Here is a 14054-nt window from a genome sequence, read left to right as displayed (position 1 = left end):
AGAGTCAGACACAACTGAGCAACCGAGCACACCTCTTTAAAGATCTTGTCTCCAAATACAGTCCTATTGTGAGATGCTGAGGTCTGGACTTTAAGGACTTCAACGGAGGGATTCTGGGTAGACACAACACAATCCACAGAAAGAAGGCACCGAAGAGGACTGGCTCAGGTGGGTGGAGAGGTCCCGGTTGGCGCTGGGTTTGTGAAGTACCATTCACATGGGAGAAACTAAAATGATCCAGTCCAGACCTCATCTGGACTTGTCACGACTGACCTTTTCTGTAAAAGGGGCCCAGGTGTCCATTTCCCTCCCATCAGCCTGAGCCAGGAAGGGCCGTAGGGCCCATTTTCTTTTTCTCTGCACCCTTGATAGAAAGATTAAGCCTGAAAATGGGATTTGCCAGGAGACCCATGGAGATGCACCTGCAATATTATTTTTGTGGTTGATGGAGTAGAAAGTTTCTCTGGGAAGAAGAAGCTTTGCTGCCAGCTCCGGGAACATGAGAGATAGGGTGGCAGGCCCCTTGTATGCTCCTGTCCTGCGGAGCTGACTGCAGCCAGGATAGGGATAATCTATGAGCAGGAGTGCATGTCAGTACCACCCTCCAACCATATCCATCGTCAGGAGTGTGATGCTCATGAAAGCAAGGCTCCCGGCGCATCTGCACTCCTGTCAGGGGTGTTATCCATCTGGTGTTGACGATCACATCAGTCTGATGGGGAGTGGGTGGGGTGGGGGAGATGCTGGGAAGGGCAAAACAATGATCTGCCTGCCGTAGGGCTCCCTCTTCATCACACCAGGTAGAGAACATGCCTCTGCTGGTGCCAGGAAGAACCTGAGCTCTCAAAGTAGGGGTGACAGGCACAAGAAAAAACAAGATCCAGGGTCAAGAATGGAGTGTTTCCAGGTTAACATTCAGGCTACACCTCTTCCAGGCTCAGTTCTTATGCCTTAGTAACAATTAAAAAAAAAAAAAAGACAAACTAACTTTATCAAACGCTTACCCCATCTCAGTCTCAGCTCTGCATGCTCTTTGCGGCTCATTTCATGCTCCCAACTCTCCACACAGCATCATTCTTCCTGGAAGGATACTGAGTCACAGAGAGGTTATACACAGTTCTCAAAGCCACAGGATCAGAAGGAGATAAAGCCGGCATTCACCCCCAGGGAACCTAACTCCAGATGCTATGCTCCCTACAGGCTGCACCCCAGGTAGAGGCAACGTTGTGTTTATTAAGCTCTGGATGTTCAGCAGGCAGTGGTCTAAGGTCTTGTCACTAGTGATTAGCTTCTCAGTGTCGTATACATGATGCCTTCCCTCTGTTTCTCTCACTCTTGCTCTCACTCCTTACACACCCACATGCACACACACATACAGTGCTTCTCTTCCAGTTAGAATGATGCCACTGGTCTTGGCATCACTTGCCCCACTTGCCCCCCAGCGAGTGACGGAGTCATGCCAGGTGCCCAGAATTGACCAAAGTGGGCTTCCCTCCTGGAGGACCATCTTCTCCATCTGTCTCTCAAAACACTGCCGTTCAGTCAAACATGGGCATGAATACTCTTTCACACCCATAGGATAGGATCTGTTCCTGAATTAACTCCTATACTCGTTTCAACAACAACTAAGACGTTTCCTGTATCGAGGAGGTGGTGAAAGACGACATTAAGACTACTGTTTTCAACGACAAAGAGATTTGGCCACCCTGCAACTTGCCTGTATCAATGAGTTGGCTCAATGTGACATTGGTAATTTTGTGGTTTCCTGATCTTAAAGCAGGACTCTCATATCCGCCTCCCTATTGCTGTGAGGTTGGTCCCATGACCACACAGCTAGGAGGATGCAGAGATAGACTTCAAATCTAGATCCGTTTCTTTATCGGTGACCACCAGCTGAATATGTTCTCTTACCTGTTCATAAGCTGAGCGTTCCCATTTATACTTATTCTTATTTACACTCACTCTTACCTCACTTATCTATGATAATGAAGTGAAGTGACATATGTGAAAAATAAAGCCATGCTGAGCACACGGGGTTCAACATGGCAGCCGTTATGGAAAGATCAGTATAGGCTACAGGGAAAGATTTACTCCCTGCAAGTTGTAAATAAGATGTCTATATACAGCTATCTTCTTGTACCTACTTTTGTTTTTAATTTCAGAATGTGTGGGCATGAAGGATGTGTGTAATTTCGAGCGTGTCTGAGCTTTCACAGTGGCCAGAGAGCAGGGCTGGTAGAGGAGACTGAAGGAATGCAGTCTGCTGAGTCAGCACCCTTCTTCTCCAGCATAGCCCCCCATCTCTCCCCAGGACGGGTGGCCCCGTGCTGCTGTGGGGATGGAGCCCTGGGCTTCAGAACAGCCGGAGTGTTTTATCTTGTCAACTTGCTGCTCATTCATCAAAGAGAATAAACGGACAGAGTGACTTGAGTGAATCTCATCTCCCCCAGCCCACCAGACTCACTTCCCGAAAAGGCAGGAGATGGACCCCAGAAGGGAACAATGGGAAGGAAAAGATGAAAGGCCCTGTCTGTGCTAACATCTCTGCTTTCTTTTTTATGAATCCATTTTTAGTCCTTGAACAAATGGACATAAATAATCTCAGCCATTAGCAGCTAAAAATGGACAACCATTTCTGGATCAGGAGAGAGACAGACTAATTATATTAATGTAGAGTAATTATATGTATTTATTCTCCATATCCCCACTGCCGTTCTGAGATAAAAGTCTCTTCAGGAGGGACTTGGTGAGGTGAGAGGAACAGTGGGCTACTGAAGTTGCCTAAAAATCAAAGATGGACTTGCATTGGAGCCCCTGACTTACACCTATGCTGTGAGAGAAGAACCCTGGCCGCTGAGGATCTGGCGGCAGCTGCTCACTGCCAGCTGCTGGTGGAGTCCGGAGGGAGCACTTTAAGCTCACACCTTGAGTTAGGTTCTTGGTTCCACACCCATCAGGTGCTGTGTGAGGGTTATTTGTGAAAGAAGAGATGCACCCACAGAATCTCTGGGTGTTTATCGCAGCGAGTTCTGGACTGGCTGCCCCAGCCTCTCACACAGACTTGAAGATGCAGACACCAAAGGAGGGCCCCCAGCCTTGACAGTCATGGCCAGCAGGTGTATGTGACAGCTTTAGTGCTCTCCCCAATGCCCCGTGTGTGCTGAGTGGGGCTCAGCCATGCCCTCTGCACGATGACCGTGCGTGTCTCAGGATGGAGCACCAAGCGGCACCTCACTGCCCCGCAGAGGTGCGGAAGGGGCACCCAGGCTGGGGAGCTACAGAAGGGGACAGTGAAGGGCTGGTCAGATGGGTCAGACCGGAGCCAGAGAGACAGGTACTACGACTCAGTGGTTCTAGGTCACATGCTAACAAGATCCATTCTGTCCAGAGGAGGCCCAGCCCCGCCCACACCCAGGGAGCTGGGAAGGGTGAGAAGAAGTCAATTTCAGAGGGACTTGAAGGAAGGATGTCAAAGTCGGGCTGATACAGCCACTAAGCACCACTCTTGAGTCTTTCACTGTGAAATCCTGGGCAGTGAATCCAATCTCTTTTAGCTTGAGATAAATGGCAGTCATAATTTCTCCCTCATAAGGCTGAAGATTAAATGAGCTAGCATACATAAAAAACAAAGTACTGTGTTTGGCCTAGAGTAGACACCCCATAAATGTTAATTCTTTGCATACTAAATGGATACCTGTATTTGAATTCTTTTGAAGAGGTCTTGAAGTGCTAATTTGAAAGCTTGGTTCTAATGTTTCTTACTGGGCTGTGATTCAGCTAGCTAGCAAGCAGGAATTTTTTTTTTTTTCCCTGACAAATTGCTTTATAGAAGTTCCAATAATTCCAGAATTTCCCTCTGCCATTCAGCAGCCATCTCTGGTGCAAATGATGGCTACCCCTTCCTTAACCACACATTCTGTCTAGCAGCTTCTTATTTGTCTGTCTGTCCATTCTTCCTTTCCTTCATGGGGTATTTTTGAGCACCTATTAAAGGCCAGATGCTGAGCTGAGAGGGGCTTCCCAGGTAGCTCAGTGGTAAAGAATCCACCTGCCAGTGCAGGAATTACATCAGACACAGGTTCAATCCTCTGGAGAAGAAAATGGCAACCTGCTCCCATATTCTTGCCTGGAAAATTCCATGGACAGAGGAGACTGGCGGGCTACAGTCCATGAGTTTGCAGAGTCAAACACAACTGAGTGACAGAGCATGCACATACGCATGCTGAAGTATGAACTGACTATGCAGCCGTGGTTTCTTTTGTTTATTTATTTGACTGTGTCAGGTCTTAGTTGCAGCCTGTAGGATCTAGTTCCCTGACCACGGATTGAACCCAGGACCCCTGTATTGGGAGTGTGAAATCTTAGCCACTGGACCACCAGGGAAGTTCCCCTACAGCCATATTTTAAACAAAGTCCTTGCCTCATGGAGCTAGATTGTGCAAAGCCTTTATCAACTTATATCCTATTTCAGCCATCTTGTAGACTTGGGGTAGGGTGGAGGGAAGGGAGAAACAAGCAAAAGCCCCCAACCCCACCCCCCAAGCCCCGCCTGATAAGAGTCAGTGGCACTTGTCCATGTGTAGTTGCTTTAATGCCTTCTTTGGAAAAAAAGAAAAAGTCCCAACTCTGAGCTCAGGACAAAGGTTAATGGAATGATTTTGGATGCCTGTTTGGTAGAGAGAAATTCATGAAGGGAAGGAAAGGCAGGAGTTCAAACTTTCCTGGATGGCTTTGTAAGAGGCCCTGACCATTGAAATCATCTCCAAATAACCCTTTTAAATCTAAAAAGAGAAGTCTTGTTAATTAAATGTTTAGTGACTGTTATAGCTGGCCTATCAATTTAGGTAGAATTTATGAAGCAATGGGCTGCGTTTTATATGCCGTGTTGTTTTATGAGGGTGGTGAATATTAACACCGTGCACTTTGTGGACTCAGCCTGGGCTCTTTTCTGGGAACTTCACAATGATGCTGTTAAGTGGATGGGCAGGGCGTCCTGTCTTTATGCTACATGTTAGGGAACCAGGTTCAGAGCCTTCGGCAGGTGTGGAGGGCCATGAGCAGCAGGGCCAGCACCTTTGGGGCTTAAACCCACACTATTTCTAACCTGCCGTTGTTGCACCTAGGAGTCAGGAGTAGGCAGCAGAATGAGATGGGACACACATTTCCACACACTCTGTGAACCTTTGAATGTGCTGCTCTGACCGAACACTTCAAAGATTTGATTTTGCTTTCATAGCACCTTGTTGAGGGTGTCTGAACAGTCTTTAGTGTTGAGACCTTGGTGAGACCCTGACCTGGTGCCGAGTCACTGTTACAACCAGGAGTTCTCCTTTCCAGGCAGGACTGTAGAAGCCCCGCTCCCCAAGTCTGCTCCTTGTGTGACTTACGAGGACGGTGGAGCAGAAGTCAGGAAGCCAGGCCAGATCCTGGCACTGCCTCCTAAGATTACGAGGAACCTGATGGAGGGGTTCCACCAACCCCTACTTCACCTCCTTCTGCTGCAGGAAGATCACGGTACCCAGGGCTTAGGTTGCTATGAATGCTGGGTGAGTCTTATCAGCTGTGTGTAGGGGGTGGACAGAGAAGGTGTTCATTCAGTGAACACAGACACATACCCGATAACTCACACGTGTATACATATTACAAATGGGCTATAAACTGTGTGCCGCACAAGAAGTGATGGGCGTGCTTGTCAGAATGAATCAGTTGATGGAATCTGGATAATTATTTTGGGAAGTTTCATGTGAGCAGAGCAGAAGAGAGCCAGCTTTGGGCAGGGACCCCGAGGAGTGGGCAGTGTGGCAATGCGTCCTCTCAAGTTCGTCTTTCCCAGCCTTGACCCCGGTCAAGTATGCCTGGAGTCTTAGAAGTGTTTTCTCTGAAGGACACTTGAGATGCAAGCTTCTGAGAAAGCAGATTCTCCCCCAGTATCACAGTGAACAGTGCCAAGATTCAAAGAGAGGCGAGCTGCAAAATATCACTGGTTGAGGAAAGATGTGGGGGATTTTGCAGCTCAAAGATCAATTCTCCAAACTTCACTTATGTACCTGACGGAGGGGCTAGATCCTCAGGTGCTTGAGGATAGCCTTTTCTTCTTCTTCTTCTATTTTTAAAATTCATGCACTGTGTGTAGGATTTGTAAAAGCATGTTGACACTAGGTTGAGTTCTGAGTCAGCCTCCTTCCCACAGGAAAGTTCTCATGGGGCTGGAAGTGAGACATACAGGCTTGCACACGTACAATACACCCCAGATTATTTGAGATTAATGACCACTAGACACATAGGCATCTGGGGAGACAGGCGAAGCAGCAGTTTAGAGAGAGAGAGCAAGATCAGTGAGGGGTCTGGACTGGAGGGAGCCTGTTTTACCCAGATCCGATTTAGAAATTTGGGGAAGAGAGATGTCTGGTGGAAAAGCAATGGGATAAAAAGCAGAGTGGGCAGGACAGGACCAAACCTACTGACCCAGGTGTTCCGGGGAAGCCTGGGGAAAAGCAGAGAAAGGGGATGAGAGCGGGGTGGGGGCACCTGTGCACACTGCCCACCAGATGCCCAAACCACAGGACGCAGGTGACCCCTCGGACACACCGGAACTGCACGTCCATTTTGATCCTTTTTCACGTGTGTGTACTTGAGTGTATGGGGAGAGTCCATACAATCTGCTTCTATAATCTGGTTCAAAAGCTTTATAATGAAAAATCTTCACCATTACAAAGACTACCAAATATATTCAGATAGGTGGCATTTCCTGTAAGTTACTGTGTGTAACAAAATACTTGAATCCATTTGCCCAATCCACTCAAGTCATGATGAGGGAAATAATAATACATTACATATCAAATGAAGGTAGCACAATACCCCTTCTTTTCGATTCCCAGCCTTGCTTTCAACTGAGAACCCATGTGCCTGAGAGACATGACTGACACACCAAACAAGCAAGGCCTATAAAGTGTGAGCTTCTTAAATTTAGTTGCCCAAACTCCACTTGAGCCTCTGCTGGTGGAAGGGCTTTGGCCTAGTAGCGTTTGAAGCCAAGAGACTCTGAGCTGTATAATCAAAGACTTAATCACAGCTGTAATCACGCACGGAAATGCCAGCGTTAAAAACAGACAGTCCTGAAACTTGGAGGTTCAATCCACATGTGAGAAGATGGCATACATTTGCACAAAGAAAAATCATTTGCTTCTTTGTGGACTATGGAAGGAGTTGTTCCATATTTGTATATTTATGTTTACCGCTGGGCTGAACACTGTAGTCTGATATTCTAGTTACTCCAGAATCAATCTCATTTTCCTCTTCATGGAGGGAGAGGAGCTATAGGCTTGTCCATGCATACTGTTCAGAGAGACCTCAGTTCTTCAGCCTACAAGTGCGTCTTATCATTGGAGGACTTCCTTCTTCAGACTCATCAGAGTTGTGTGTTGAAATGCAGACCCATAGGACCTGAACAGCACATGGGTTCAGGAATTCAGCATGTCAGATCTCTTCTCCAGGGATCTTTACATGCTCTGGTTTGTGGTATCAATTGTGTACAGGTACAAGAAGGCGGGTCCTTTTGCTCGGCAGCTCACCCATGGCAGTGCGAGAACTGACTACTGGAAGACTCATCCTGCACTCTAGATGTCTGACAATACAGCCTTGCCAATCCCAGTTCAAATGCAAGAGGGCTGGCAAAAACTCCTAGTATTGTATTGGCCAAAAAAGTCCATCCAGTTTTTTCTGCATCATCTTATGGAAAAACCAGAGCTATCTTTTTGGCCAACACAATATAAGCACTGCCCACCTCCTATATCTTTTATGGATGGTATGTGTTTACCATAGCCAGAATTGTCCAGGGAAAGCAGGTGGCTTGCTTGACATGTTTTTCAAGTTGCAATTAAATATTCACAGAGCAGAAATTCATATGTAGTTCCTTGTCGAACATGAATTACGTGCAAAAGGTCTATGATCGTTGGCAAATAGCGTTTCTTAAGCTGTACATCTTCTTGAGCATGTAGGGGACCTGCACTGGCCCCATGTTTGCACATCTCCAGAAACCTCAACCACAGAGGACTTAAGACCAGGGTGGGTGTATTGCTTCACTCTCTCAGAGCAATTCCTAACTTTCATCAACATCTCTCACCCACTTTGCTCCAGCAGCTTTCTCTCTATCCCTCCTCCTCCCCACCAGACTCTGGGGTTCTCTGGTGGGTCTTCTGATCCTCCCCACCTCTGTACCCTGGGACACAGCCTGGGATGTCCATGGCTTATATGTACTGATTTCTGTAACACACGGTCTTGTTGAGTTGGTGTTTGTCTTCACTTCCCATGGACCACACGCTCCCATGACATGGAGGCATCAGCCACTTCCTTCCTGAACCCTGATGCCATCCATCCAGCATCCTGCATACTTAGCTCCCAGCCTCTGCTCAGAGCCGGCACTCCATCAGTGCTGCCCTCTGCCTGGCTCTGTGATCCTTCTCCTTCCTCTCCTGATGGGTAGATGGTAAGTGCTTCCTGCCACCTATAGAATGAAGCTCGGTTTCCCTAAGTGCTAATCATATAAACCCAGGAGAACCAGATGGGTGTGAGACATCAGTGTGAGCCAGACCCTTGCTCTCCCCACACAAATTCATGCAGGCTTGCCACTTTCCTTTTTTCCTCCCCTCACAGCTTATTTTTCAAAACCCTCAGTAAATACATTTAATAATCAGGCTGGTAGATTAGCATACAAAACCAGTCTTAACTAAATTTGAATTCAATCTTTATTTGAGGTGGTGATGGCTAATATTGACTATTGCATAGAATTATGAGAAACCCCTGAACAGTCAGCTCCAGTGGAGCCTAGATCTATTTTTTAAAACTAGTTATTGATTTTTGCGAATAGGCTTTCCTGGAGGCTTGGGCAGATCGCAGTCTTTAGGTGAAGTGTGGAAGGTGATGGATAGTGAGGGCAAGTACATTTTCCCTTTGTTCATCTACATTCTTATTAATAATAATATCTTTCATTTATAACTCCTTTCATCCTCGAGCATCGTGAAGTGCTCTGCAGACGTAATAATGCTGTGTGCAGAGATCCATCACCAAGCCCTGTGGGGGAACACAGCCGTCGTCTGGCTCCACCGCTTGGCTGGACCACAGCTCAGGACTTCACAGCTGTTTTGGGGAGACAGTTACAGGTGCCGAGCCTGGAGTGGGGCGAGGCCTTTTGACCTAACATCCAACTGTGTCATGATGGGCACTGAGTCTTCGACCACTGCACCAGGTCAGGGCAGCAATGTAGCAATTTTCTCAAAGAAATGCTCCATCTAAGAGCATCCCCCCACTCTAAAAAATAGGGAGTAAAACATTAACGAGGCAAGTGTGCTGGGTTGCACTGTGTGTGCCTGTGTGTGCACATGGATGCTCGCCTGCATCCTGAGGCAGTGGGGGTAGTGATAGCATTTTACACGGGGCTGGATCATCCAGGCTTGTAAGCATCTCCCCTGCAAAGCTTTTGCTTTGTTTCTCTTCACTGCAAAAGGGTGAATGTGGAAGAGTAACTCTTTGGGCTTAATAGGCTGGTCAACCTCCAAGAGGAGACTGAGGTCAGATGGTCACTTGTCACTCACTGATTATGTGACCTTGGGCTGGTGGCTTCACCTCTGAGCCTCAGTTCCCTCACCTGTATGAGAAGACAATGGAATCCATCTCTGAGGGCTCCTGGAGGAGTACAAGCCATGCTTCTCATGGCACCTGCCAACAGGAAGCCCTGAATTCCAACATCACCATTACTATTCCACAGATGAGGTCACAACCCATCCCGAAATCTGAACCATCCTTAAACCCCTTGTGATTCATTTTTACCGGGCTCTTTTCTTCCACCTTGGTAGATAACACGTTATAAAGATTAACGATGTGTCGGTTGGTTAAAAAGCAAGAGAACAGAGGAAAGGTGTGAGAGAGAAAGAAAGGTAAGCTCATCCTTCATTTTCCTTCCCGGGCGTTTGCCATCAGGATTTACAGGTGATTTTTTTTTTGCAAGTGTTGATTGTACGATGTCATTTTTATGATCACTAGGGCATTATCTGAAATCCATGTTCTCCAGGAAAGCTTACCGCTGGCCCTTCCAAACTGTGTGTTGAGGTCCCATAATAAACCCCTCAGGTCCCTCTGCTAATTAGCAGCCCACATCCCCCCACCCCAAGCAGCCCATCCATGGAGTTCCGTGAGAGTGGCCGTGCCTTCCTCTCGTTCATGGCTTTGTTTTTAGAAGTTTTACTTCCCTGTGGCTTCCCAGGTGGCGCTAGTTGTAAAGAACCCAGCTGCCAATGCAGGAGACATAAGAGATGTGAGTTCCATCCCTGGGTCAGGAAGATCCCTTGGAGGAAGAAATGGCAACCCACTCCAGTATTCTTTGCCTGGAGAATCCCAGGGACAGAGGAACCTGGTGGGCTACAGTCCACAGGGTGGCAGAGTCAGACATGACTGAAGCGACTTGGCACACACACTTCACTGTGCTCTGACCTACCTGAGTGCTTCAGTTCCCCAGCTGTGCTGAGAAAGCAGACTCTTTGAGGCATGAGCATTCCATCCACTTTGTTCCTGAGCCCCAGGCCCAGCATACTTTATGTCACGGGCAAGTAAGTGGGCGCTCACACGTCCCCTGATACCAGTGGTGCAAGGGTGCTATTTTGCTGTGTGCACTGGGCGCAGCTCAAGCCCCACCAGCTCAGCTTGGCTGTGCGAGCAGGATGCAGGCTTAATTACCTCTCCTGATGCTGATGAGGATCAGAGGATGGGTGAGCTGGAATGCTGAGTGGCACCAGCTGCCATTGCCCATTTCCTCATTGTCCCCAGCCTTGTCCACGGGAGGCTAGATTAGAAATGATATCCGGTTATTGCCACTTTTCTCCAGAGACATATGGCTCATACCTGAAGTGAACAAGAGTTTTTGCTTCCTGCATGTGATAAAGGGAGAGAGTTCTATGCTCCCTGCTACCCTGTGGACCCTCCCTCCGGCCGCCCTGGTGACCCTCCGTCCACCTGGGATGCAGGGACCTGACTGCTATTGAACGAGTCTTACCTGCATCGGTGTCTTCAGCTTGTGAACCAGAATCTATTACAGAATTCTAGACTAAGGGCTAACAGAGGGGCACAGTGGGGGCTCTCACTTGGAGTCCCCTTTTGCCCCTTGAGGTCATTAACAAAGACAGTTTCTTCCTCCCAGAATCACAATCTGACTCAAAGGTATTGCAGGTTTGATTTCTAACCTCCTCCATGAGGCCAATAGCACAAGAGTCTCGTGAACTCTTTGGTTTCCCTGTGCATGTGAAAATTATATGCTTACACCTCACTGTAGTGTAGTGTGCATACCATAGCACATGTCTAAGGAAAAACACTCATGCCTTAATTAAAAACACTTAGATGCTAACAGATGCCAACCATCTTCTGAGACTTCAGTGAATTGTAATGTTTTTGTTGTAGAAACATCAAAGACCACTGATCACTGGAACAATTATAATATTAATAATGAAAACATTTGAAATATTGCAAGAATTACCAAAATTTTGACACAGAGACCGAAGTGAGAAAAAGCAATCGGAAAAAGAGCGCCTGGAGACTTGCTGGACGCAGGGTCACCATAAACCTTCAATTTGTAAAAACTGAAACATCTGTGAAGTGTAATCAGTGGATGAACAGCAAAGTAAGGTGTGCCTGTTCAATTATTTCTAAGAAAATATTCTGGCCTAAAAATTCAGAAAGATAATATGTTGCCACATCAGAAGTCAATGGCCTCCTAGCTCTTTTGCACTCATTCCTGTACATATGGACGTGTTCTCTTACTGGACTGTAAGGACGCTATACTCTCAACGCCCAACATCTGGTCCATGGTAGGTGCCTGCTGGATGTTTGTAGAAAGCCTGGAGAAGGGAAGTAAGGAGAAGGATGAGTTCCACAACAGACAGAAGGCCTGATTCCCCCAGTGAAGGTGGTTGTATCCTAGGCTGAATGTCTGTGATGTCGGTTAGAACAGTCCATACAAGAAGCATGAGAAGGGGGTGAGGGGAGGGATTGGAACAAAAAAGATTAAAATGCATTCCTTGCTCAGGTCACTACTGCAAGATTTTCCAAAAGACATAGAAACAAAAAAAGAAAAAGGAAAAGACCATTTCTTAATGGGATTTCTTGAAGTTGGCATGCATGAGACCAAATCTTAGAAGAAAAGCCTTGCCTCTCCATACAGTTAAGTAATTTTTTTTCTTTTTAACCCTGAGGTTGTTTGGTCTCATTCCCTTAGCTCAGAAAAACCACCGTCTAACATTCCCAGGGGCCAAGCAAGGGCTTCAGAAGCTGGTTGATTTGTATGGATCTTAAAGGCCACCCTCTGCCCACCCTCTAACCATGAGTTCCCAGGAAGGAGAGGCGAAGAATGAACCCCAGTTTCTTTGTCTGCATGCCAACAGCTTTAGGCAGAGGAAACACTCTCTGGGGCATTCCCAGGGCTCTGACCCCCAGCCTCTCGGGGTGGGTGGGGTGCAGGCTCCTTCTTGGGAGACTCCAGGGGAACTCTGCTCTTGAAGTAGGACTAAAGCATAGGAACTGGTGGGGTCAGAGGCAGCTGATAGGCTATAAGGACTTAACCAGGCAGCCATGCGCAGAGTTTGTGTATAAGGTGATGAGAAGGCTGGTGGGGAAGAAGGAGGTGCAGGCGAGGCTCAACCCAGGTGGACCGGCCATCCCTCTGTCTCCAAACCCAGGCCATTTGTGAGACCCTCTTTCTATGTATACTTACGAGTAACCCTCAGTGTCCCTGCAAGGCGCTGCTGCTTGTTATGTTGACTGATTGCGGGCCAGTGACTGTGTTGCAATGGCAGCGGCCACTCATTAGCTCGGGCAGGCCAGACAGAAAGCATCAGCTCATTCCAACCACATCCGCCCCTGGAGGTGAATATTCAACAGGAATTGATCTCCTTAATGAGAACACAGCCCGCGCCGCTTCAATGAGCAGCACTGGAATTTTAAACAGTTAATGATGACAGAGAGTTCAGCACGTGCCCACGTGTACACTGGGGGGCACACGTGTGTGTGAGGACGCTGGCACACAGATGGCGGGTGGGCGCTTGGCCAGGGCTAGGCCCGAGCCTTGCAGCACGTCTGGGAGAGCAGAGCTGAGCCGCTGGGGGCTGGAATGAGGGAGGCCCTGCTCTCAAGGAAACACCTTAAGGGAAGCACTCAAGGATGTGCCCGTGGGCCTGCTCCCCAGCACACGCTGTCCAGAGCCGACCCAGTGCCCCTTGGCTGTGACAAACAGTGTGAGTCCCCCGGGATGAAGATGGATGCCGTGGTTCAGGAGGACAGACCTCCTTTCCAGAGTAAACAGCTCCCCTTTTCTAAAATGTGGCTGGAGACCTCCTTCCCCAAACCCAAGGAACATAATTAAGAATGGGCTGAAATGGACGAGAAGGCATGATAATTGATTGTGGCCTTTCTGCCTGGCAGCTGCACTTAATTAACCTTTAGATTCAAATATCAAGTGGTGTCTGTGTGGGGGAGCTGGGGCAGCCTCCGTCTGACCACACTCGTCTCTGCTCGCCGAGGGGAGGGTTCAGAGGTCACCCTGGGGCTGGGCCATCCCCATTCACACCCAAACACTGCTTGGGCACCTAGAGATTCTACTTGGATCCTCAAGGTTACGGGAGCATCGAGGGTAGGGTAGCGCCCTTGCAGTCTGCTCTGAAGCTCGGAGTCCTAACGCTTGCACATGGGAGTCCATCCGTGGGGTTTCTTAGCCGTGCTTTCAGAGGACAGCCAGCGGCACAGGCCAGACGCCCCTATGCAGACAGCAAAGGCCTGCCAGTCCTCTCTGGTCCCTCTGTCTCACATGCCTGTTTGTCATCATCGCTCAGAAGAGCATCGCCTTCAAAGCCCAGCGAATGTGAGGCCTGCAGGTGGGCGCAGGGGTCAGGATGCCAGCCACACTCACTCTGCAAACCGCGGAGGCTGAGGCCCAGGCGGGGCCTCACGGGAGCCGGACGCAGTCTGGCTCTGCGGGTCCTCTGAAGGGGCTGGTCCCGGCGGCGACACCTCAGCTG

The sequence above is a fragment of the Giraffa tippelskirchi genome, chromosome 10 (assembly GCF_054371585.1).
Source record: "Giraffa tippelskirchi isolate mGirTip1 chromosome 10, T2T-mGirTip1v1.2.pri, whole genome shotgun sequence".
In the NCBI taxonomy this organism is placed as follows: Eukaryota; Metazoa; Chordata; class Mammalia; order Artiodactyla; family Giraffidae; genus Giraffa; species Giraffa tippelskirchi.
Note: the sequence above shows the minus strand (reverse complement) of the source record.